Source organism: Enhydra lutris, unplaced genomic scaffold (assembly GCF_002288905.1).
Source record: "Enhydra lutris kenyoni isolate GAN:26980312 unplaced genomic scaffold, ASM228890v2 scaffoldscaffold17, whole genome shotgun sequence".
Classification (NCBI taxonomy): domain Eukaryota; kingdom Metazoa; phylum Chordata; class Mammalia; order Carnivora; family Mustelidae; genus Enhydra; species Enhydra lutris.
In genome coordinates, this window is record NW_019154101.1 from 37933298 (window position 1) to 37960822 (window position 27525).

Sequence of the window (27525 nt, forward strand, 5' to 3'; positions counted from 1 at the left end):
TTTTTTTTTTTTTTTAATTGACTCATCAATGTCTAGAACCTCAGTCAATAGTGGCATAGAAGGTAAGAAAACAAACAAACAAACAAACAACACTACCACCCCATCCAAGCCATACGAGTCAGTTCAGAAAGAATCCACTGCTCTTAGAAAAGGCTTCTGGAGAAGACTGTTGGCAGTTTTGTTATCCCTGGTGTCAAGAAGTTCATTGGAAAATCCCCTACATGTGTTCAAGATGCTTTGGAAAATTAAAGATTCTAATCTCCAGGCAGAGGGATGCAGTGGAAGTTATTTTGGGGTATTAATTGATTTTACATTTGATAGGAAATAAAAGTTCAGTGAAACCCTCCTGGCTGTCTTTTGGTGCTCAGAGTTTTCCAGTTCAGTGAAATAAGTAAGAGTTGGAACACTATCTTACCTAGAGAAGGGCAAAAATATATTTTTTATAGGCTTTGGAACACTGGGATTTTTTTTTTAATTTTTTAATTTTTTTATAAACATATAATGTATTATTAGCCCTAGGGGTACAGGTCTGTGGGATTTTTAATGCTAAAGTACTCTGATATGGTCTGTGCTGTTTTCTTCTCCCAACCCCATCCTCCAATCACTTCTTCTTTGTGCCTACATAAAATGAGAGAACTGCTAAAAAGAATCCTGAATTTACCCAATAAAATTAAAAGACAGTTATTCAAATAAAGAAGCTATCCTGTTCAAACTCCTATCACATGTAAATTTATTCAAAAAAACCTCTTAAGACATGGTTTGCTTAAACACTATCAAATAGACTGAAATGTAGGTTCTGCATGAGGGCTTTTGAGGCTTGGAGGATGATGATGCTTCAGGATCTCTGTGCAGGGGAATAGTGAAGAGTCTTAGGGATCTCTGAGCAGGGAAATAGTGATGGAAAACCACCCAAGCTGGGTAGATGAATATAGATTGGCACACTTGTTTTTGGCCAATGTCCTCCAGATGTCCACAAAGCAAAGAGCTACCTCCTTGTGCATCTTCCTCGACTGAATTCACACTAGTCTTCAAAGGGGTTTTGAATTGCCCTTTCACTGATTCCTTCATAAGTGTCCGGAACCAGAGTAGAGAGTATTTGGAAGTAAGTCTGGTATAACACAGGGGCTTCTTTGGTAAGCCTTCCTTCAGAAAATAACTCAGATAAATGCTCTTTCCTTCCATAATGCTAGGCTCCTTTCTGACAATCTGTATCCTATTCTAACCCTTCCCATGCAACATTCTTTAACCCTCTGCTACTCAGTGTTTCCACACTCTCCCTCTGAACACACCAAACTGATCAGAGACCTTACGTAGTCTCATGTGCCTTTTCAGTCCAGTCATTTGGTATCTTGGCTGGATGTCAGTGAGCTTCATATGCTCGTACAAGTCCTGTCTTCTCATGGCTGAAGAGGGCATTCTCATCCCAGGTAAGATGGGGTGGAAGTGAGGGGAGGTTCTCCAACTCTTGTTCTACCTCTCACCAATAACACACCTGTGGTCTTATTTTCTTCTGAAGTTTTTGACACAAACAGTATGATGATCATGAGAATTAAATTTTTTTCTTTCAGTAATCGACCAAGTCTTATTTACATAAAAACTGTGTACTCCTCCTTTTATCAAATGTTAGTCACATATCTTACGAAATAAAAAACTCAGCCCTTTTAGTTTACAAAAGTACATGATTCTCCTTTTTTTAGGCATCCCTCCACCTTACCTCTCAATGAAGTCATATATTAATTGACAATGCTTCTACAGTTCAGATAAATGACAGCTTCTTCTCAAATTTCTTTCTAATCCTCAGTCTTTTCCCTTTTATCCAGAGAAAGGAGTTTGGTGTTTCCTATCAAATTAGAAATTATGAGACACAGATTCTTTAGATATGATGGCCAAGGATTATGTCAAAGACTTAATGTATTGAGATTTTAAATATCTTTGCCTTTGAAACCTTAGTCTTCAGTTTCCACTTAATTTTTCTAAGGTGGATTTATGGTTCAAAAATTGAAAATTAGGACCAAGTCTTGAATTATATTCAGAGTTTGAAGATAATCTGTTATGATAGTTAGTGTGATCCAGCCATTAGCCAGACCTGTCCTCATGGTGCATATTCCCTCATGGCAGAATTTAATCAACTTCACTGGATCTACACAATACCTAGTAATATATTTATATGAACAGGTGAGTGCTCCTAGACCCTTTTAAAATTGATAAGAAACTCACCTTATTTTACAGTCTCCAGAGGTATATGTAATGACGATGATTTACAAAGTTAGAGGAAAAGACTGACTAATACGAAATAATCAGTCCTAAATCCACAGAGTTCTTGGGGAAGGTGGGCAAAGAGTCTGGCCATGTAGTCAGTGAATAAAAGAAATACAGCACTGAGTATGTATGTTATAAAATAGATGATCTTTGTCACTGTATATAAAGTCTACAGAACCTTTGCTTAATTTGGTTTCATTTTTGATGAAAGTTTTAAAATGCCCATTTAGGGGCCTGGGTGGCTCAGTTGGTTAAAGCCTCTGCCTTCAACTCAGGTCATAATCTCAGGGTCCTGGGATCAAGCCCCCATCAGGCTCTCTGCTCCGCAGGGAGCCTGCTTCCTCCCCGTACTCTGCCTGTCTCTCTGCCTACTTGTGATCTCTGTCTGCCAAATAAATAAATAAAAATCTTTAAAAAAAAAAAATCCAAATAGCACATTTAAAAAATAAATAAAATGCACATTTAAACAAAAAACAATGCAGGTAATTTTACATTTTTTTCCAGTTTTCTCAACTTGCTATGCACAATGACTATGTATGATTATTGTGTTGTGAATGAGTCACTGTTTCAAAGTAAAAGCATTTCTGATATTAAAACTTCTTGTTCTTGTTTCCCAAGAAATCTAATCAAAGTGATAGTAACATATTCTCATTAAGGATAGTCTATGAAATGATGGAGTACCTTATTCACAGGTCACAATAAAATAATCAGAAGACTATTACACTTCATAGAATCCTATGCCCAATGACAATACCTGTGACAATGGTAGCCATAAGCACTGGGGAAGGAAGGTGTATGAATCATTGAACAGACACTGTTGTCATTAATAATAAACACTGGGAATAAGTTGTTAAGGTTTTCATCATGACTGCTTCTGTTCAGACTGTAGATTTATTTTCAAAGTTTGAATTGATGACCACATAAAATTAGGAACAGCACCCACAGAAATAGCAAAATGTAAGTTAATATATTATAGAGGCCTTGAAAATCAGTCCTTACTAATTATTGCAATGCATAGATACTTACATTTTGTGGTTAACTGCTGAAACAATTAGGTAGTATTTTCCAAACAGTGATATGGAGCTATTAGGTTTCCTGTACAATCCCCTTGGGGTTGCTTTTAGTCAGGAGTGGGAGGTAGATAGAGGGGTCGGATGCCTTTCTCCTCTTATTTCCTACCTAAATCCTAAACTACCTTTGAGGCATGTTTAATGACTTTCTTTTCCAGGATGCTTTCTTTGGCTCCTAGACCCTCTGTTCTCTTAATTCCCAAATTGTTTATTATTTGGAACGTGCCTTTTGGCACTTAGCCACATACAGCCTGACACTGATGGACTTCTCCATAAAGATTATAAGTTTATTGAGGTCAGAGGCTGTTCATTATGTTAGTTTTTATTTTTTAGGGCACATGGCATTGTGTACATGACAGGCACTCAATGAAAATTTGCTGAATTATATGCAAGTAATATTATCATAGCATTTTTGACCTTATGAGACATTCAGAAATCATTTCATTCAAGTCCCAGTTTTGTAGATGAGGAAAATGAAGTCAACAGAAGTTAAGTTCTGGATCAAGGTCATATAACTAATGTATAATTTAAAAATAATCAAGCACTTTATTTGCTTAGGATGTAGATGTCTCATTCATATTCTTACTTACCCTGTTTGTTTTCCTACAGACTTCGCTTTTCACTGACAATTCAAAATTACACCTCTCCCCTATACTGCTGGGGTAAGTGAGAATTTGACATATTTGTAGTTCTCTTTACAGCTCTGATGCTGTGATTAATATGCACAAACACATTTGCTAATGCTTGTAAACTTTTAACTTGATAGTTTTAGATTTCGTCATTAAATTTCTATCGTCATTAAATTTCTATCCTTTCATCTTTTGCGAGAATAGATGATTTAGGAATTGTTATTTTTGTCTAAGTATCAGAGAAGGTCTCTTCTTGCCAGGCCCAACATTAATTGAGTCTTTTTGTAGAGCAACTAATCAGTTATTGCATCCCTCTGGTCATATAGAGCTCTGTTTCTGCCCCAGTTTTGTTATTTTCCACAATCAGACCTATATTGTGGTTTGATGAATATATGTTTATCTCCCATACTATTCTGGACTTGCTTGAGGGTGAGAGAATCATCTAGTAACCACCCTGACTTCTCTATATCACTAGTCCTATGCTTTGAGTACAGCAAGAACTTCAAAAATGCTGAAAAATGGTTTTCCAGTCTAATATGATTTAATGATGATTATAAGAATCTGTTCTGGAGAAATCAGACTTCTTGCATGAAAATGCTGTCCAAATCATATTGCTTATTATCTTGAAAGAACAATTATAATACATTACTTGTCAACACAAACGAACTAACCTGTTTCCTAAATTGCGATTAAAACCCAATAAAGTATCTAGTTAGAAGTAACTACCAGGTTAGGAAATAAAAAGCTTAACCATTTCATATTCTAATAGTGATGCATTAGGACAGATGAACTTGTGAAACTTGAACTGAACTTGTGGAATCACTACATTGTACACCTGAAACTAGCATTGTGTGTCCACTATCTCAAAACAACAACAACAACAGCAAAATCTTGACCATCTCTCCCTTATCACTGAACCACTTAGTAAGGCTGTTCAGAATGTTCTGTGTACAGTAACATGTACAGTTTTAACTCCATATCATAAATATCATACTTATAATAAAGTATAGAAATGGATACAGGGCAATAAATATAGTTGTTAGAGAAAAAAGCAAATACAAGTTTACAATAAAAATTTCATTTCTTGTAATGAACTTGTTATTTGCAGCTTGAAGAAAGTTGAGAATGGAACTGGAAAGAAGGGTTGAAGCCTTTGTTTATTAAAGGTTATAGAAGGAAGTGGTGTGAAGCATTGGTATGACCAGTTGACAAAGGGCAATTTTAGGTAAATATCAGACTCAGAGGCACTGGTAAAGAGGCACCATCTTTCTGAGGCTTCTCTAAAGACTCCTGAACAGGAGCCTGAGATGAATCTTCAGGGAGCTTGCAGAAACTTTAAGATGCAAACAAAACAAAACAAAACAAAACAAAACAAAACAAAAAACAACCAAAAACCAAAAAACAAAGCAAAAAACCCCACACCACTTTAAAACAAGCAGCCAACTTTGCTTATTTAAAAGAAGAAAAGTTTTTAACCAGGATTCTTGTCTTATCACCACTACCTCCCAGCATGTTTGCCATCCCATCTGTATGACTCCTTGTGCCAAGGTCCTCTCTTTGGATCCACTCTCTCAGCATCAGCAACAGCAGGGACACTCCCATGCCCTTTAAATTCCACGTGATGCTGTTTTCTGAATGTAATTTAAGACTTTTATCTGCACATCCTGTTGTTATTAATGTTGCACTGAGTTTTAATGATCTAAGGATAAATTTTTTCCTTTATCAGTAATAGGAAAGCATTGTATTTAAAGAGATATGTGTTTATGAAGTTTATATGTTAAAATCTAAGAAATGACTGAAACAGGATATGGTCTGTGGAATATATATGATACTGTCTCAGCTTGCTTTGTTCCTCTTCATGGGGCATATCATTCTTCCAAGGGAGTAAAATTCTCACATCATTAACAATATTTATTGGGTGCCTAAAATGTTTATAGCATTTGTCAAGAGCATTGTGGAGGAAACGCGGACAGTTCGGATAAGTATCCTGAGATAAGGTCTGTTCAGATTCAGCTGCACAAAACGGTGGGAAGGGATTATATCCACAAACAAGATGCAGGAATCCAGTGGCGTGGGCTTCTGTGTCACAGAGGGAATAGTAGTATCTGGAAAGAGTTGGTGGCATCTTCAGGGTAAAGGTAGAAATTGAGCATGAACAAGTCAGCATGCTTACTTAAAAGTAAATTTATTCTTTATAATGACAGGTATTCCCATGTGGGTAGGGGAGAGGTGATTCTATTTGAGAGACGGATGTTCAATAGTAGAGTATGGACTTGCATTGAAGTGGTTCTTTTAGAACTGTAGCATATTAGGGATAATGCCTTGAAGCTTTGATGCGGAGAAAATTCAAAGGCCATGTTGTTATGAAGCTTTCTGTCTTCAGTTCCTTGAAAGAGGGGAAATAGGAAATGGTGCCAGAAACACATCATAATTAAACTAGAGGAGCACTAATTTGGGGACTTAAATTCTTGCAAGGAACTCTGCCTTAAGGTAGCATGGACTGCATAAGTACAGGTTGCTAGGGTATAGGAGATAAACAAAACTATAGTTAGCACATACTGAGTGAATATCTGTTGTTTGCTGCCTAGCATCCACTGCCCTCTCCAAAATTTCTTTTGGTCACCACCCCTTATTTTCAGCCATCAAGGCTGTGTGGTTTTGACCTCACTGGTTTCTCCAGACTGTCTTGAATCTATCAGTGTGTCTCTTTTCTTCAACTGATTGACTGAATCAAGGATAGTCATATTATACCAGGGGACAGAATTCAATGTGAGATGTTGACTGGGGAAGGCACTAAGGAGAAATGTCTACAAGAAAAAAAGAAGCTTTTTCTCTTTCTCTCTTCTTTGGACAACATAAGGAAGTAAGGTCCAGAACTGACATTGTGACTTTTGACCTTTTGTTGTTGTTGTTGTTTGTTTGTGTTTATTCTGTTTTGATTTGCTTTTGGCTTTGGCTTCCACAAGAAGAAAAGTTGGAGCTCTTGGAGAATGGAATGGATGCCTCTGGTTGGGTCAGCGGTGGACTGGGGTAAAACAAACACTGGCAGAGTATATAGATGGAGAAACCAGACCTTTGGTGACAGTGTCAAGGCTACTAGATCAAGCTGAACCCTAAAGCTGACCTCTATAGGGATGAAGACTTTTCCTGATATAGTCATATTATAGCTCTTTTAGGTATTGTTTTTCATGATTCTATGTATGTGCATGTACACATGTGTATTGAATGTGGGAGTGGGCACAGCAAAGGCCAACCAATTGGTAATAATACAGTTGTATTTTCTCCCCAGTATAATATTAAGTTAAAATAAAGCATCACTTGAATTGAAGGTAACCTTTTCTAGCAACCCTATTAAATGTTTTAGAGGAATTGGGGATTTATTCCCCCGTCTTATGTGGGACTGTGGTTACAGCATCCCCTCCAGAGGGACCTACCCACCTCTTTAAAGACCAAACAACCATTTAGTGATATCATCAATTACAATTTTTTTTCTCTTTTGATGCATTGGAGGAACATTTTCTCAGTCTTCCAAACAAAAATATGAAGCTCCACAGACTCAATTTTTATGATAAGATGTAGCCTGAGAACAGATTACTCTCTCCCTCTCTTTCTCTTATTAAAATGTGTATTAGTCATCTCATAAGAAGAGAATGACAGCCTAAGCCTGGCTATACTCTGCTCCCTGAGTGACAAAGGGTCATAGCAAAGAAAGTACTTCCACATTCATGTTCACATTTAGTATTCATTCAGTAGATGTTTACAGCATTGGTTATCAAAGAAGTGCAAGTTAAATCAAGGAGATAACTGGTTTTGGTCAATCATTTTTATAAAGATAGGATAATAAAGCTGCTGATGGGTAATGAAAGAAGCACAGCTATGTACTGGCAGTAAGTATGCATACTGGGGCAACTTTTCTGGTGAGCAATCCAGCAATGCACATTAAGACATTTTAAAATGTTCATCATGTCTCACCCAGTAATTTCCCTTCTTCTTTTTTTAAAAGATTTTATTTATTCATTTGAGAGAGAGAGTGCACATCCTTGAGGGAGAACACAGTGGGGAGGGACAGAGGGAGAGGGAGAAGAAGACTCCCTGATGAGCAGGGAGCACAACTCTGGACATGGTGCTCCATCCCAGGACCCATGAGATCATGACCTGAGCTGAAGGCAGACATCTAACCAACTGAGCCATCCAGGTGCCCCAGTGATTCCACTTCTAATATTGTCTCCCATGGGGTAAGATATGCACCTAAAGATTAACAAGTGCTTATTTTCCTCATTTTAAAGTAGAAAAATCTGGAAAAAGAGACATTAAACATTAAACAAGAAATAAATGAAGAAAGGGCCCTGAAGAAATGACATGCAGCCCTTAAAAATTAAAACATATTTTTCCTGCACATCATTTATAATTTTTAAATTGAGCTATAATACATATGAAGTGCACCAATCTTAAGTCCAAAATTCAGTAACTTTTATATACAACCATAATCGGCACCCTGATTGAGAGCACACTTGTGGTATATGTCAGAGGACTCCTCTGATTGCCTCCTACTCAGTATCACCCCCCAAAGGTAGCCGCCATTTTCCCCATTGATTACAATTTTCCTGTTCTCTAACTTATGTAAAGAGAATTGCACATTATACACTTTTTTGTGCCTGTTTTCTATGATGCTGAATGTAATTATAGTTCATTCATCTTCATTGATGCATACTGTTTCATTTTATGAATATATCAAAATTTGATAATCCATCCTATTGAGGGATATTTGAGTTGTTTCCAGTTTGGAGTTATTGTGAATGAAGTTTCATCTTTTTTTTCCCCAAATCATATTTTTGAACATTAAAAATGCTAAAATAAAGTGCTAATTTAAAAAACCTGGAAATACACATCTGATGAAGTATTAGTTTGAGAAATTCAGCTATGCAGAAAGAGATTGGAAAGAAGTGCAGGAAATATCTGACTGTGCTTATATTCCAATGGTAGTACTACAGATAGGATCGTGCATGAAAAGGATACTAAAATGGGACTCTATTTCAGTTTTGTAAAAAGGACCCCAAGGTATGAGTACAGGTGGATTTAGGCTGTTGATATCCTGCATTTTGGCTATTAAGATATTGAAGAAGAAGTGCCTTAGAAAATAAGCAAGAGAATTTGATCGGGGAGAGGAATCTCCATCTGCAACAGAGAAATGATTTTCTCCAAATTTTAGGATAGAAGATTAATAAAGAACACTTGGAAGGCCTCATGCATGTCACAGTTGCCTAATGTCAGACAGAAGTAGAAGGAATCGAAAGCTGTGGCCCAAAATGACAGAGTAGGTTTGGCGTGGGGATAAGGATGCGCTGAGGGTTGGGTCCATGAATACCAATAGTGGGGCAAGGATGCTTCTGTGTCTTGCTTAGTGGGCTACTCTGAGGACATTGGTGGTGACCTATATCCTCTGCTAGAAGAGTGTTTGGAGAACCTCGTTAGAGGAGGAGACTGATGGACTCTCAAGGGGTATGGGAGGAAAATTAGTGGCCTGCTCAAGGAAAACATCATTGCCTGTATTCTAAAAAGCACAGCCTTGTGGTAGGTATTAAGGAGGGCACGTATTGCATGGAGAACTGGGTGGGTGTCGTGTATAAACAATGAATCTTGGAACACTGAAAAAAAATTAAATTAAATTTAAAAAAAAAGTACAGTCTAATGATTCTAATGAGGTCTCCAAAGAACCCGTGATGGGTACCACTAAGGGAAAAGGTCAGCTTTCCTAACCTACCAGACCTGGAAGAAACCATTACCAACTGCACTGGGACCACTCAGGACAGGCTTTTCTAGATTCTTCTCCCAACTTCTGCTTCTCTGATTTTAGAGGCACTAGACAACTTAGATAGCCAGTGAAGGGAGGGAATGTGAGGGCTGGAAGCAAAAGAAAGAAGTCAACCATCTTCTCCCATCACAACTATAGGCAGAGGAGGGGAGATATATTTAAAAAGCTTAGGATTTTTATTATTATACAGAACTATGCACTTAAATTACTGCAGTGAGGTAATTATTATAATTAACAGTGACAAGGACTCATTTTTATTATTTAAGAATGATAATAAATATCATAAAACCTGCCTTAAATTTCACCAGAGAACTGAAAAGGAAGCAACCACAGAGATTAATCTAAATAGCACTAAGGAGAAAAATAAAGTTTTATTAAGACTGTACTTTCGAGATTCCTGTTGCCACTTATGTATGTTTTCCAAATTTTATGCAATAGCATTTGTTAATTTTTTTTTAAAGATTTTATTTATTTATTTGACAGACAGAGATCACAAGTAGGCAGAGAGGCAGGTAGAGAGAGAGAGGGGGAAGCAGGCTTCCTGCAGAGCAGAAAGCCTGATGTGGGGCTCGATCCCAGGACCCTGGGATCATGACCTGAGCCGAAGGCAGAGGCTTTAACCCACTGAGCCACCCAGGCGCCCCGCATTTGTTAATTTTTAAATAAAAATGAGTTAAAAATAATTCTTAGCAAAAGAACATGAAATACAGAACATGGACAAATAGAAACAAAGAGTCAGAGTGTTAACCAAACAGTGGCAATGTCCTCGATCAGTAGCATTTGTCATGTCTTATGGCTACTTAACTTCCAATGTTTGAGAAACTTCTTATATTATGACTCCCATCTTCCCACAGTATAAACAGGGAATTGACTTTTCCAGTCAGGTACAGTCAGAGGACCTCAGCTTCACCAATCAAATGCATCCTCATGAAACCTTGCATTAGAAGAATGTAACTTGAGGAAACAAGCACTGTGAGTAGATCCCAAATTTTCTGGCATGAAAGCCAATGGAGTTGTTTTGTTTTCTCTGGAATCAGTGGGTGAGTCTCTTGTGCTCAGCATCAGCAGTGTAGACAGCAGTTTCTGTGCCCAGCAGGGGCAGAAATAGGACATCATCCTTTCCCATGGTGTGACTGGTATTGGCTTTGGCATGTAGTCTCCAAGCCTCTGGCCTTTTGAAGATTCAATAAACTAACTGATGCCTTTTAATAAATAGTTCTACTACTTATGCTAGTAAGGGTAAATTGTTTTATTTTCATCTAGAGGAGGAGATGCCTTGGACAAAGTATCCTTCACTCTCATCCCCATGGAAATGTGTGCATTGAATTACCAAGGCCTGATGCCATTGAAACACTTAAGTCCCTTGCTCATGAGACAGTTTCGTGATTATCATTTGTGTCTACTGGGAGAAAATGCACTGAAAATGCTGATGTGTTCTAGGCATTAAGACAGTCATGTTTCTCATTTTTAATTCACAAATTATAATTCTGGTTTGTGCACAAGTCTTTTGTAAGCTTGCTTTATTATGAATTTGTCCTAAGAGATGGATTTAGTCTCTATATGCTGACAAAATCAAATTGCTAAATTTAAAAGCTAGGATTACAAACTGGGTCTTGTTATATTTTTTCTTTAAATTAGTTGACCTCTTATAAAGACACAGCCATGTCCATTTCTTCGTGACACTTTGATATTGCCATGAGATTTTCCTTTCAATATTTACAGTTATTTATATAAGCTCAAGAAGAATTACTTGTGTGACCCTTTTGGTCCTGTTGAATATATCAATAAAATATGCTTTTTAAAAGGATAGAGCAGTTCACCTTTAACAGAATTTTCTACATAATGCTTTAAAGTTTCAGTTTGATCCAAGTAGCTGCTCCCTCTTCATGAGCCCATCCAACCTAAATGAAAAAAAAAAAAAAAAAAAGAGTAAGACTCTTATTGGAGTTAAATTCAAGTTTATAGCTTTACATGTAAAGTGGGGAAGAGGAGCAATGAAAATAACAAGTCAATTTGGATACGGAATCAATAATCTCTCCAGAAAATAAGATAGATCTTCATTTTGCAGAATTCTTTTTATAGGCATGATTCCCTTTTAATATTTAAACAATCTTATCAAGTGTTATGGGACTCTTTGTACCTGAGCTACAACCTTTCGTTTGGTCAATATATCACAATTTCTTCCATATTCTTTCAAGTAGTTGAATCAACATAAAATATTGACTCAGTGGCCAAGTAAATAAGGGGCTTGTTGAGAGATAGTGATTCAGATTTGATGATTGTGATTTAGTCTCAAAAAGTTCTTCTGTGAGAAGCATAAAGTAAAAGTGTGCAAGGATACTTCAGAAAATTAACAGTACACTTGAAAATGGGTTTAGAAGGAGTAGAGATTGCCTGACCTAAATAAAGCACAGAAGTCATGTAGGAAGCATTATAAGTGACTTTAGCTATCAGAAAGTAGATGGTCCTTTTATGCAAAGTTGTCCTATAGAAATCATTAAAATCAGGACACTTCAGTCAATTGGTCTTAACTTAAATTTGATAGAGCAAAATCAGTTGATGGAATAATTTTGGAACAGATGAATAGACAGATATTTTTTGAACATATCAGAGAAACAGTGGAATAACTGAAACTCTTTCATTCCTGGTGAGAGTGAAGAACATAGCAGTCACATTTGGAAAACAGTTTGGCAGCATCTACTTTAACAGATGCCTAATCTCTGACCCAGCAATTCTACTCCTAGATATATATCCAAGAGAACAAATACATGAACCGACAAAAATACAAGTGCAGAAATGTTCATAGCAGCTTTACTCATAATACCGCAACTGGCAATAATAACCAAAATATCTATTAATAAGAATGGATAAATAAATTATGAAATTCATAAAACAGAACATTACATAGGGAGAAAAAAACAAGAAGAAGAAACTCCAGATACACATGATGGCATAGATTAATTTCATAAATATAAGAGTGAAAGAAGCCAGAAACAAAGGAGTACAAATTGTGTGATTATATTTTTATGAAGATCAAAACAAACGAAAAGAATCTATGTATTTAGAAGTCAGATAGTGACCACCTCTGAGTGAGGTATTGACTGGGAAGGGGCACATGGCAAACTTCTGGGGTTCTTGGAATGTTCTCAGTCTTGACAAGATGGTGATTGCAAAGGTGTATATACATAGAGCTGTTCAGTTGCAGTAAGTGTGATTTAGAGTATGTTATACCTCAATAAAGTAATTTTTAAAAACATAATAAAGTCCATATTCAGAGGAGAAAATCATACTTGGTTACATCTTTCTTTTTTTTTTTTCTCACTTCTCAACCACTTTCAGCTTAGTGAACAAATAATTGTATTGTCAGACATTATTAAATAGAGCCAAAGGTTAATTGGTTCTCTACAGCTCAGCTGCTGAATTGTTGCTAGTCTTAGTTGGGAAGATCTTTTGCAACCACTATATTTTCCATTCCTTAAAACTAGTATCATCAAAAGCCTTTCATATTATGTTATCCACCTCTTCCTGAGTAGCATTTATCATAGCCAAAAACAACAGACACCCTTTTCTGAAAGAGACGTTTTTCTCATTAGTTTGACTACCTATCATCATGACTTTATCAAAGTATCACTCAGGTGAAAATCAGTGGCTTGTCCATTCAATCATATTCTTGTCTCTACACAGGACTGTTGTGCATTGAACTGGCATAACTTAAAACTTTTTCCAGTTACAATAAAAAGCCAAGCTATATATTTGATCTAGAAAAAAATAAAAACAAAAACCAAACAAATAAAAACAAAGGGGAAAAAAGGATTTTAAACCAAATAAAAGAAACAGTAGTATGTAGCACCTGGAAAACTAAAGGACGGGAATAAAGTTTTGCTAAAAAAACTAGGGATCAAATAAAATCCTACAAAATAGATGTTAATCTCTCTACCCCATACCTTTTTTTTTTTTTCCCCCTCCACCTTGTTCCAAGTGCTGGGAACCAGATTTATGACTTTCAGCCTTGCCTGACCAACTAAGGAGAAAAGACCAATAGATGTCACTTAGGTAGACACTTCCCTCTCCAAATCCTGATTCTTCATAATTACCTTGCAGAGAAGCAGTTATGAAACTTGCAGTGTCCCATTCTCAAAAATGAATGAACAACCCAGTATACTAGAGATTTCAGGAAAGATTTCAACATGAAAGAAACTAAAATAAAAAGAAATTAAAAAAAAGAAAGAAAGAAAGAAACAGGAAATTAATGTTATTTAAAAATAACATTAAAAAATTAGAATATTATAAATAATATTCTTCAGAGAAGATGTTTTCATTAGTTGGGAAAAGGATACTATCAAAAAGTAATGGAGATAAGAAAGAGATCTTAGAGGGGTGCCTGGGTGGCTCAGTGTGTTAAAGCCTCTGCCTTCAGCTCAGGTCATGATCTCAGGGTCCTGGGATCGAGCTCCACATTGGGCTTTCTGCTTGGCAGGGAGCCTGCTTCCCCAATCTCTCTGCCTGCTTCTCTGCCTACTTGTGATCTCTGTCTATCAAATAAATAAATAAAATCTTAAAAAAAAAGAGAGAGAGAGAGATCTTAGAAAATAAAAAAATATACTATGGTAGAAATTTCAAAGAGATCTATAGAAGAGTGGAATGTAAAAGTTGGTCAATTCTTCCAGCAAGTAGGGCTAAAATATGAAGAGATGGAAAGTAGGGGAAAGAACAAGTTAGTGGAGCATTCAAGAATACATAATATCTGATTAGTAGAAATTTTAAAAATAGATAAGTGGTGGTGGTGGTGGTTGGGGATGGTTGTCAAAGAGAATACAGAAAATTATTCCACATTAAAAGGGCCCACTATATGTCCAGCACAACAAATAAGAAAGGTCTTCTATCAATTTCTGAACAGCTGAGAAGAGGGGAATAATAGGTTTCACAGAAAGGATTGTGAATCAGATTGACACTGAACTTTTCAATAATATATTGGAAGCTAGAAGATAATGGAACAATGACATTAAGAACATCAAGAGAAAATTCTTTCTGAATTGGAATTTCATATCCAGATAACCATGTCTAAATGTATAAAAAACTCTTTTTCATATGGTCAAGATCTCAAAAACTTTTTTCTCTCACAAAGTCTTTTTGGTCAAGCTAATGAAATAATTACTCGATAAATAAATCAACAAAGTAGACATGCCATCCATAAAACAGGATTCAACAAAGGAGAGAGGACACTGGCTGATGATTAATGGAAGTCCCTCTGTAGACAACAGAATACCAGGGAGAGAGAAATTGGCACACATTGGATCAGAAGGAGCAAAACTCTAGGAATAATCTCAGAAAGGGAAACAATGGATTTATTATATTCCTTGATGTGAATGACTGCACTGAATGGTGATATTCCCAGTTCTGTTGAAAATTTGGGAAGGCATTAGTGATGGGAAACTGAAATTAGGAAAAAAGAGAGAGAGAGAGAAAGTATAATCATTAGCCTAATTAACTTCTAGAAGATTAAATTATGTAAAAGAAAAGACATTATCATTGTATACTATGTGGCTCAGCATGGAAATCACTGACATGGTAATAATATGCAACAATGCAAACACCAAGTATCGAGAAGACAGAGGATGTAAGTGCAGATAGGAATGAGTGCTATGGCAAATTGTATTCTTCCAAGATTGCCCTATCAATGCTTCCCATCCAAATGCTCTGCTGCTATGTAATCTTGCCAATCTTCCATTCAGAGATGTAGTCTAATCCCCCTTCTGACCTTATGACCCAGTTGTTACAAACAGATTGCAATCGAGGGACACTAGATGATTCCAGAAACTCGGTCAGAAAAAGACTTAACTTACATCCAGTTTTCTTGGTAGTCTTGCTTTCTGGGTCTTCACCTGCTATGTAAGAAGTCCACTGATCCAGAGACTGCAATGCTGGAGAAATCATATAGAGAGATAGAGACCATGTAGAGGCCCCCAAGACTTAGCTTCAGCAGACTCCAACCATGTAAGCCATTGCAGCAAAAATCAGATATATAAATACCAAAGATGACTCCTTCAGGATGACTCCAACTTCAGGTCCCATCTGACTGCAGCTATATGGAAGACCCTGAGACAGCTGGATGAGCCCACCTGAGCCTTGCAGAACCAAAGACCTGATTGGTGTTTAAGCTTTTGTGTCTGGGGGTAGATTTTTATAAAAAAAATAGATGAGACAAACAAGTGTTAAATCCTTATTTTCCATAGTTAGAAGTCAAAGAAGATGAGCATAAAGTAAAGAAACCAAGAAACAGAAGTATAAACATCTAGTTTAGAAACATGGTTGTAAATATAAGAAGAAACAACCCAAAGAGATAAAAGTAGTTGCTTCTAGAGAATAGAATATGAGGGCTAGGAACAGGTGAGACAGGGAACCACTGTTCTTAGCTGTAAGTCTTACGACATTCCATTTTTTTTTTAAAAGATTTTATTTATTTATTTATTTGAGACAGAGAGGGCTTAAGAGAGAGAGAATGAGCGAGGGGAGGGGCAGAAGCAGAGGGAGAAGCAGGCTCCTGCTGAACAAGGAGCTCCATGTGGGGCTCAATCCCTGGACTCTTGGATCATGACCGGAGCAGAAGGCAGATGCTTAAATGACTGAGTCGCCCAGGCACCCTATAATATTTCATTATGAAAGCTAAATGCGTGTAATTGTTTAACAAAAATAAAAATTAAATTAAAACTCGGCAAGAAAAAAAGGGGATATCTGCCCTGCCCAGCAAGCAAGCCATGAGAAGAAGATTTGCTGGAGGACATGAGCATGAACACACTTTGAAAACTCCCAACACTATTCATATGCTTCATTTTACCTAGTATTCTTTTCTAATTTTCCATTCGTCCTTCAAACTTATTATTCAACAAAAGTTTGAGAAGAATTCAGTTTAATTTATGATGAAAATATGGGCTCTATTACCAATTTTGTACTAAATGTACAAGCTTTTAACCAACTTAAGCCTCAGTTTCCTTATTAATAAGGGCGTGGGTAGGCATGTATATGACATTGAAGATGTCATTTCCAAAACGTTATAAAATTTAGAATCCCTTGAGCTCTACCCTAAAGCTCATGATTACTAGTTTCTAAGGTGTTCAGTTTTAACTCAGGAGCCATTTAATACCTTTTAAATCATTGAGCACCCCAGATAGTTTTGTTTATGTGAATGACAGCTTTTGGTATGCACCTTGGTAGAAATTAAAGACAAAAATTAAAATCAACTTATTTGAAAATAACAATAAACCTATTATGTGTTAACTTATTTTCTTACGAAAAATCAACTTTCTTAAATAAAATAATGAACAGAGTGGCATTGGCTTACATTTTTGCAAATTATTTTAATGCCTGGGTTAATGGATGAGAGTTATATTATCATATCTGCCTTTGCATTCAATCACTGTAGTATCACTCATTAGGTAACCTCTAAAAAGCACCGTATGCTTGCCTACAGAATGAGAGTGAAAAGGGCAATTAATATTTTGATATTATTATAAAAATAGTTTAACCTCACACATCCCATGGAAAGGTTTTGAGGACCTCTGGTGTAAGACATTAAAATGCACTGACTTTGAAGAACGTCAAAGATGTAACCTCTGAAAAGTCAATCAATCTTCGGAAAGTTAGCAGATATTAGATTAGAGATGAGCTATTTTTCTTTGTTTAAAAAACGTCGTTATAAACAGGGTATATGAATGGACTCAGAGAAGCAGCATAATGCAATGGTTAGTGCTGTCTCTAGAATCAGACTGCACAGGTTCAAATTCTGGCAATGCTGTTTATCAGCTATGACAACTCAGGCAAATTACTGAGTCTCTCTGTGCCTCTGGGGTTATTATCACTAAGTCAATATCACTATACACTTAGAATATTGCCTTGCACATTAATCAGCACTAACATGGTGGTGAAATAATAGAAGCTTCTTCCAGGGGAGAAATGTGAAATTCAGTTCATTATGTGAATGTTGACCAAGAAGCAGAGGGTCTGTGTCTGTCCAGGCTTTACCGCTCATGGGTCACGTGACCGTAGGCAATTATTCTACAACCTGACCCCTAGTTCTCTGATCATGCATCCTTTGCAAGACTATTGTGAGTCTCAGCTGATAAGATCTTTGTGAAAACACTAGGAAAAAGTTCAGTGTTGCTCTGCTCTGTGTTTATGAAGGGGTTTTCTGATTCATATTCTCACCTGTGAGATGATCTGCCTTAAGTAACTATTGCAATTTTTGATAACTGCAAGTATCTGCTGTCCTTCTGGATTTCCTTTGCCTTTGGGTATCAGCAATGCAACTACTGAAACATTCCCCTCTCTGCCTCTTGGCATTTTGGTTTCTGTTTTCTGTAGGGTTCCTTTCCAGAGTAACCTCATTAGGAGCTTTGAGGTACATGATTTAGTTTTCACATCATGTAACGTTTGCTGAGTTTATCAATTCCCTGGGGCCTCCGTGGAACAGCACGGGGGAGAAAGACAAAACCCTCTTAGAAATACCATTATTATTGTAATTATTCACTGTGGGCAGAGATGGTTTTATTTTAGACTCAAAGCATTGCTGGGAGGAGAGGAGAGGAAGGAGAGCCTAGCTGGTGAAGTTGTGTGGCCAGTGAGCCCTCGGGCTCAGACAGCAGGCCAACTAGAAGGATGAGAATCCACACAATGTCTGGTCCAATTCCGTCAAGCTTAGACCTAAGGGAAATGAAGTAAGTCCAGCAACTCAATCTCCTTGAGTCAACATCAGGCTCTCAAGCAGGGCTAGTGATTTATCAGTCCACTTGAGCAGAAGCTAGGAGCTTAGGTTCTTAATTTCATGATTCTATAACCTATAAAATACAGTCAAAAACTTTTCACAGACTAAGGTCTTTGCAGTATTCAGAATCTGCTCTGCTGCTCTTCTGCATCTTTGTCTTTGCATGGGCTAGTGCTTGTGTGATACATCTGTTTTGAGGCTTGGTAAACTTTTATTTTTCCTTCAAGATTCAGGTTAGTCGCTAATTCCTCTGAACTTCCTAAGAAAGCTTAGGCAGTTCCTTTTGGTTTGCTTCCATCTAGCTCTAATTTATAGCATCTAGACTTACTTAAAGCCTCTAGGGCATTTATTCATACATATTGGCTCAACACATCTATTTCTACACTGGACAAAGCCTCTAGGGCATTTATTCATACATATTGGCTCAACACATCTATTTCTACAATGCTTTGTAGGTAAGAGGTCTTAACCCAGGTACACACTTTTCTGCAGCCTTAGGATCTTTCACAGCTCTTACTGGGATATCAACAGACATGAGAAATGCCAGGATTGCTACACATTTGAAGTTCTAACATAGGGCAAAATGCTGACCACCTGTGGGAACCTTTCTTCCTTGGATGCTGGACATCATGCTCTTGAAGCTGATAGTGAGGAGACAGGCAGAGTGAGTGGTGCTGATGAGGGGATTGTGTAGATTGTTATGCCCGAATAATGGGTCCGTGATTAAAGGAGCGAGACTGATACAAAGCCAAGGTCAAGCAAAGCTTTATTTCGCGCCAAGCATCAAGAATCAAACTGGCCGGCCAGGGCCGCACCTCTTACAGAGAGAGGGCGACCCTGCTCTCCTTTATGGACTGGCTTTTAAGGGCAAAGGCCATGCGGTTGGAACTGCACAGTGTTACTAGGTGACCAATTGAATTACAATTTCACCTTGGTTAAGATTGGCGCCCAAAAGGCTCCCAAAGGGCGGAGCCCATACTCCTTGGTAGCTAGGGAGACAGTATGCAACCCCCCACTGATCGGATGTCTCCACCTGGCCTGACCCATCCTTGAATCTGTGCTTTGTTACCTGAGGCTGGTTTCTGGGACTTGTTTTTTTAAGCAGGTCCCCTGGGGGAAGGGGAGCAGAGAGAGTTTAAGGGTTAAACAACAATGTTATTGTTTAACCTCAGTGGAAGCCTCTGGCTAAAATATAAAAATATGAAATAGGCCCTTACATAGATGACAGTAAAATTCAACTTCTTGCAAGACTTGGTTGTATGTAGGTGAGAGCAGGAGCTAGTAAGATGGGAGCATGGCTAGCCAGAGAACACTGCAATTCAAGGTTTCATCCAACCAGCATGGCCTAGATGATAGAAACATGTAGATTTCAGTCTGAATTCAAGAGATAAGATGGTGCAGCAGATAGCATTTGGGCTTTGGGCATTGTGCAGACCTGGGTTCATGTCTTGTTCCCACCACTAAATGGAAACTTGATTTTGAATGAGTAATAGAATACCAATCTCTATTTTCTGGTTTAGTTCTGTCCAAAAACAGGACTACATATTCTTAAAGCACTGAGTAGTTTTATAAATTAAAGCTGATTAATTTTCAAGTGTTGGGTTTTCAAATTTCACTTCAGGCCCTTACTGAATGAAGTTGTAGGTATTCTCAGTTTTGTTTTTGTGTTTTTTTTTTTTCTCTTAAAATGGACATAAAAATAGTCCTAGGAGTGTCTTAAGCATTAAATGAGAGAATACATGTAAAATGCTTTCATAATACCTGACATAAGAGTTTAATAAATGTAAGCCAGTATTTTTATTAGATAGTATATGAAGCATCCAGATGATAACAAGCGCTCCTCACATGTTAGAATCCTTCTCTTTCAAAAAGAGGGAGTGGGACAATTACACTAGCTTGGTCTTATTCCAGTGGACATTTATTTTTATAAAGGTCAGATGAAAGAGTTGTATGAGAATGTGAGCTTCTTCTTCTTTCCTCCCTCCACTTTCCTTCTTTCCTCCCCTACTCCTTCCTTCCTTCCTTCTTTCCTTCCTTCCTTCTTTCCTTCCACCTTAGAGTATTTGAAATTACATAGGCCAGGTTCTTGTTTTCTTGGAACATGTGTTGGGCTTCATACAACGCAGATATCAGGTGCTTGTAGTGTTAAATTTTCTGTGCAGCTTGGGGATAAAGAAACAAAGGCTAACGGCCATTTCCTTTATGTTAGGTGACCATGCATTTCTTCCCCGAAAACATATGAAAGCCCTGCGCTGAAGAGGTTCAGCTTCAGAAACTCTTGTTCCTGCCGACCTGTGACTCTGAGGATAAATCACAAACTCACCTCCACACTGCTGTCTGGGAGACACACATTGGAGCTAAGAAAACACATATTGACTAAAAATAGAATTAAAAATATTTAATCTATACTGAAGAAGTATAGGCAGGAATGGTAGGGCTCTGGAGGAGAAAGGGAAGGGATGGCGACAATATCACCGGCTCGGCTGGAGTTTCTACCCCATTTCCAAGGGGCACTGAAATGGAGGATCCCAAGCCATGGCTGGGAGAACCTCCTGTGGTGTTTTGGGGCTCAGGTGGATTCTCAGCCTTATCGCAATCTAAATGAACTCTTTTCCCCTCCAGCCTATGGGAACAGAAAAGACTCTCTTCTAGAGTGAAGGCGGGTGGCCTGGTTCCGGGGATTAGCAAGTGTAGTGCAGCAGCTTCAGCTTCCGTGGGTTTGATCCAGGCAAGACACGAGGATCTCAGAGCTGCCTGTCAGCTGCTCAGTGGCTTATGAGAACTGAGTGTGGGTAGCGCTGTGTTCTTTCAGACAAAAATTTTTATAACCCCCCGCAGAAAAGCCTACCTTCAGTTCTTGATTATGCTATCATTTCATGTGTTTACTCCTAGTTCCTGAAAACATTGACAAGGGAGATTTGCCCAAATGTAAACTATTATAGCTATAGTAAGATCACTATGCAGAAATAATTTATATTTTAATTTTATTGATTTATTTATTTATTTTGAGAGAGAGAGAGAGCTTGTGCACATGCAAACAGCAGGGAGGGACAAGGGGAGAGAGAGACAGGGGGCTTGATCTATTGACCCAGAGGTCATGCCCTGAGCTGAAATCAAGAGTCAGACACTTAACTGACTGAGTCACTGACAGAAGCAATTTATATTTTAGGTAGGTATCTTAGTCCATTCAAAGTGCTATGTAGCAAAAATACCGTAGCCTGGTGGGCTTAAATAACAAACCTTTATTTCTCACAGTTCTGGAGGCTGGCAAGTCCAAGATCAAGGTATCAGCAGATTTGAACTCTGCCCTTAAAAGAGTTTTAGTCTTTTGGGAGCCTAGGTGACTCAGTCAGTTAAGCGTCTTTGGCTCAGGTCATGATCCCAGGCTCCTGGGATCGAACCTCACATCAGGCTCCCTGCTCAGCTAGAAGCACGCTTCTCCCTCTTCCTCTGACTGCCACTCCCCTTGCTTGTGTTCTGTCCGTCAAATAAATAAATAAAATCTTTTAAAAGGGGGGGGGATTTCAGCCCTTTAAAGAGCACCAATTCCATTCCTGAGGCCTCCACCCTCATGACATGATCACCTCCCACAGGCCTCACCTCCTAATGCCTTCATATGGGGGGAGGGTGCTGGGATTTCAACATGAATAGGGGACCAGACCTAAACATTCAGTTCATAACGGATAGCTTTATCCAAATGATCACAAATGGGGCAATTATAAATGTTAGGATAAACATGCTGATAAACAAGATTGATGGCACTGGCCTTTACTCAGATGGAAAGAGTTGTGTGATCTTCCTGACTCATGAAGCCTGCCTGCCGCCCAAGGCATGGATATTGTTATCTGTTGATTGTACTGATCACAGCAGGTATAGACAGACCTCTGTGTTGGGACAGAGTCATGGGTCTTTATGCAGATAAACATGCACTTCTGCTAAGAGGATTTGCTGCTCATACTTCAGGGATTAAATACTTATAACTAGAGAAAACAGAATAACATACCATGTTGGCTCATCCAAGGGGTAGGAGCTCTTCGGTGAGACCTCTTTTATGTGCAGAATGAATTTACATAAGACTTCAGAATAAATCTCCTTACCTAAGATCTTTTTGAAATCATGGATTTTAAGATGTAGAATTTATTTTAACAATTATATATTTAACATGGGTTTTAGAATCAGTTCTTATTTTTTTTTTAAGATTTTATTTATTTATTTGACACAGAGAGAGAGACAGCGAGAGAGGGAACACAAGCACAGGGAGTGGGAGAGGGAGAAGCAGGTTTCCCGCTGAGCAAGGAGCCTGATGCAGGGTTCAATCCCAGGACCCTGGGATCCTGACCTGAACCAAAAGCAGATGCTTAATGGCTGAGCCACCCAAGCACCCCTAGAATAAGTTCTACTACTGTACTTGTATGCAGTTTTTCACCTCTCTACATTTAACTTTCTCAGTGTGGCGATGGGATGGAATCAGGATTATACTGGATAATATGGTTGGGAGGAGAAAGAGGGAGAAAGGAAGAGATAAGGAGGAGGGAAAGAAGAGTGAACTATATTTTAAAGAATTGTTCACTGTATTTGATTGTAGAGGCTGGCAAATCCAAAATCTATTGAATAGCCTGGCCGGACAGAGACCAGGGAAGAGTTGATATTTTAGCTCGAGTCTGAAGGCAGTCTGAAGGCAAAATGCCTTCCTTCCCAGAGAATCTGTCTTTGCCAGTAGGCTTTCAACTGATTGCACGAGGCCCACCAACATTATAGAGGATAATCTGCTTTACTCATAGTCAACCAAACTAAATATTGATTATCTATAAAAAAGTCTTTAAAATAAAAAAATAAAAATAAATTTAAAAAATCTTTACAGCAACATCTGGACTGGCATTTGAACAAACAATCAACAATCCAAGTGAATACATAGAATTAACCTTCATGGTACCCTTATATGTCAGCCTTTGGGGGTACAGAGGATTGAGGAAGTTGGAGAGAGGATCCGAGGGGAGAGGGACATAAAGACAGACTATTTGGCAACCCACGTGTATAGAAATGCCTACCAGGCTTCCTGAGAGTAAGAGGTAGAAGCATTTTGCACATTGCTGAGTTCCTAGTGCCTAGCACAATACCTGGCACATACTGCAGTAGTTTCCCCAAGAGTGTTGACTGAATTCACTTGCATGTTATGAAAGCAAGTTTGAAGAAATGAATGTTTAGTGAAGTGGCCCTAGAGAGTAGCAATATCTCAAGAGCTATTTTGCAAGAAAAAGGTAAATATCACTGCAGTTTTCTATCATCTTTTGAGTACAGAACAAAGCACCACATCAAATCAATCAGATGGAATGATTTCTTCTAAGGTTCAAGACCAGATCACACTTCCAAGCTTCACTCTCTGCCTTATTAATAGAACAAATTTAGTCACTGAACTGGATGATCACCTGTGCTGGCAAAGATTTTAAATCGCTCCCTTTTTAACCGTGCAATTATATAAAGGATTGGTTATACTGCTGGGCTATGATGGAAGTCATTTATCAGGTAAATAACCTCAGAAACAATCTAGCCTTAATGGTCCACACCTGCAAGGAATGTGACACCAGATTTACTCCCAACAAAGAAATGGGCTGGGAATCAGAATGCATCTTATGTGTTTCAGTACAGTGAAGACAGAATGCAAATGAATAAAGTTGGAAAGACCTGTAAGGAAAGTGCACCCTGGCTTATATGACACATTATTTTGGAAGTCACTGAAATGGTTGTTCAAAATCTACTGAAATATTACCGTTTGAGAAATCAGTTTTGGGCCAGTTCATTTTCATCTTCTGAAAACCAGGAACAAGGCATCTATAAAGGGAGAATGGAATGATGAAGGTCATGGAGATGCAGAACGGCACCTCCAAGGCCATTGTGTCACCAAGGAGTGTAGCAGCTATTGATCAAAATGCCAGTTCGGCTTTGTGTATCAGTTGGTTCTGATGAGAATCTTTCTCTTCTTCCTGTTGCTTTCCTGGTTTGCTCTCTTAATGAGCAGATCTTTGAAATGGAAAATTAGTCATTGAGCATCAGAGAACAAAATTAAAGGAAATATGAAAATACGTCATACAGGCATGTTAGGTACAGTGGTGCTGCTTCTTGTGATGTTATAAAAAGAAATTGTCTTACAGGGACAGCTTGAGGCAAAAGTTGTTTCTGTTTCAGCTTGAGGCTGAAAGTCGTCACTGCAACACATGCTTTCTGCACCTGTTTCTGCCCCTTGTCTAAAGTCCTTACCATTCCCCCAGCGCACGTGCACACGTGCACATGCACACCGGCGCACACACACATCTCCTGCAGCTATCCCAGGTCTTATTACTACAGAGTCTGATTTAGCTATTCCTCAACTAAGTTGGAGCCACTGGATTTCACTGTGTCCCCAGACCATAACACACCTCCTGGAATAGTGAAGGTGCCCAATAAATCTTGTAGGAGTGAATGAACCTTCAGTAAGACATTAGATGAAAGTGGCTCAGCCGCTTCAAGGGTTGGGAGTGTTTACAATTTAATAAGAGATTCTTAAAGCTAGAACCTCTAATGACAGAATTTTTGGCAATGTGGTAGACAGCGGCCACAGACATGAGAAGCTAGTCTTGCCTAGCAGTGATGATGTCATGCCCTTTTCTGATTGTTTGTAAGCAGAGGTGATTCTTGGCATTTCTCAGAGTTCTGGGTTCTGTCTCCATCAAGAGCATTGAGTCACAGAAGGCTACCAGAGTTGACAGCTATCTCTCCTCTTCTCCCATGTAAACGGGGTGCCTCTTTTTCCAGTCCTCCGAGGGAAGCATGGGCTAAGATGGTCCAGTCATAATTTGTCCCGATGCAGATAGCGCCCACCCTGTATGTTCAGCTGCCTCTCTTCTCCAGAGTAATCTGTTCTATCAAGTTAATTCAAATTCCACAATGTCAGACCTATGTCTTTGCTTTCTACCAGAACATAGTAAAATATTGTACAAATAAAAGTTGTTAAATAAATACATTTTTTGCTTCATGGATTTCAACCTACTGGTAAGAACTATAAACCCTTGAACTTCTGGTTTCCCTAAGGAAGTTACTTTTGAATTTTCCAATATCTTCTTTTTTTCTGGTTTAATATTACATATGTAAATTTCTGCTCAGAATACTCTCTAGTGACTTTTCCTTCCAAAGGTCAGTTTTGCTCAACCCAGGCTAAGAATAGGTCCCAGCATGCTGAAATACTGAGCATCCTTCCAGCTCGAGACTATTCACAGAGGGCTCTGAGTAGCTCAGAGCTCTGGCCTGGCTGCCTCTGGCAAGAGCAATATCTCTGTTCAACCTAACTTACTGTTCAAATGTTATCATTTGCCTTGTACACCATGATGTGGGGATAAAGAGTTGAAAGCATTGTTCTATTGCAGAGGCCAGCAAACATTTTCTGTAAAGGGCCAGCTGGTAAATAATTGGGCTTTGGGGGCCATATGGTCTCTGTCTCAACAAAGCTCTATCATGTAGCATGAGAGCAGTCAGACAATACTGAACAAATTGGTGTGACTGTGTTCCAGCTAAACTGTTTAAAAGATAGGTGGCAGGATGGTGATTTGGCCTGGGGGCCATGTTTGTCCACCTCTAGCACTTGGGATGAACTTTACTCTCCTTGCTGCAGGTGATCTCCTGTGGTCCTGGCCCTGACAACCTTTACAACTCCACCTCTTCTGCTGGCTCAAATGTCCCACATCCTGGGAAGCAGTCCCCCTTGTCTCCAAGCAGAGTTACGTGGCCTGTGTCAACTCCCAAGGCCATATATTCACACACTTTCCCACTTTGATGTAATAATATGTTGTAAGGTCAGTCTTCTCCATCAGAGTATAAAATCTTTTATGGTAAAGACTGTGCCACAATTATATCTGTACCCATTAGCCAGAGCATATTGTTTGTCACATAGTTGGTTCTCTGTACTTCTTGCATGAGAAAGGGAAGAAGAAAGGAAGGAAGGATGGGAGGAAGATTCTCTCTGGTTGAACATTTTTATATATAAAGTTTCATTGCCTCTAGAAGGGGTCAGGGTAAATGTTGGTGACAAAGAAAGATGAGTGAGGGCAGGAAAGAGAAGGGGTAGATAGTAGGTTTAAGGAGGAAGTAGGGCTAACGGAATAGGAAGTTGTCTGAATTCTACAAAGTTCATTGGCTGCCATTGAACCTGCATTATGTCTGAATTACTTGGTATTATCCCCAGATAAACCAGCATCATAAAAATATATGCCTTAAGCAGTGAGATAAAAGGTTACTGTGGCAAAAAGCAATTCAGCAATGCATTTGCAGTACCTCTGGGGCTAGAATTTATGATAAGGAAATGAACCAGAAGTAAATGAATCAGAAACCATAATAAGGAACAATGGCAAGCTACAATTAAGTTCTTAATATACTTCAATTATAAAGTATATCTAGAAACTTTATGAATTAATTTCTTTTTCTTCCTCTTTCTTGTGAATTGTCTCCAGGTTTCTACTGTGATATAAATACTCATATTATGGTATCAGTGTAATTTCATTTCATCCCAGCCAAGACCTGGAGCAGAAATTTCCCCAGTCTAAAAAAAATAAATAGTGCAAAGTTTCATGAACTAGATTGAAGTGTATCTCTCTGACTCATGTTTCTCTAGCTGTAAGGGCTTAACCCCTAAATATTTTAGTGATGGGTAATATATAGTGAAATGTAAGAAATAAAATTCAGAAAATGTGACAATTAAAATAATATTCCTATATTCATGCTGTAATTTGTAAGTTATAAATGACTTCTATATATATTTTTAACTTGTCCTTAAGATCTGAATGTTATGGGATTCCTGGGTGGCTCAGTCGATTAATCATCTGCTTTCAGTTCAGGTCATGATCGCAGGATCCTGGGATTGAGTCCCACATCAAGCTCCTTGCTCAGCAGGGAACCTGCTACTCCCTCTCACTCTGCTGTTCCCCTTGCTTTCTCTCTCTCTCTCTCTAACAAATAAATAAAATCTTAAAA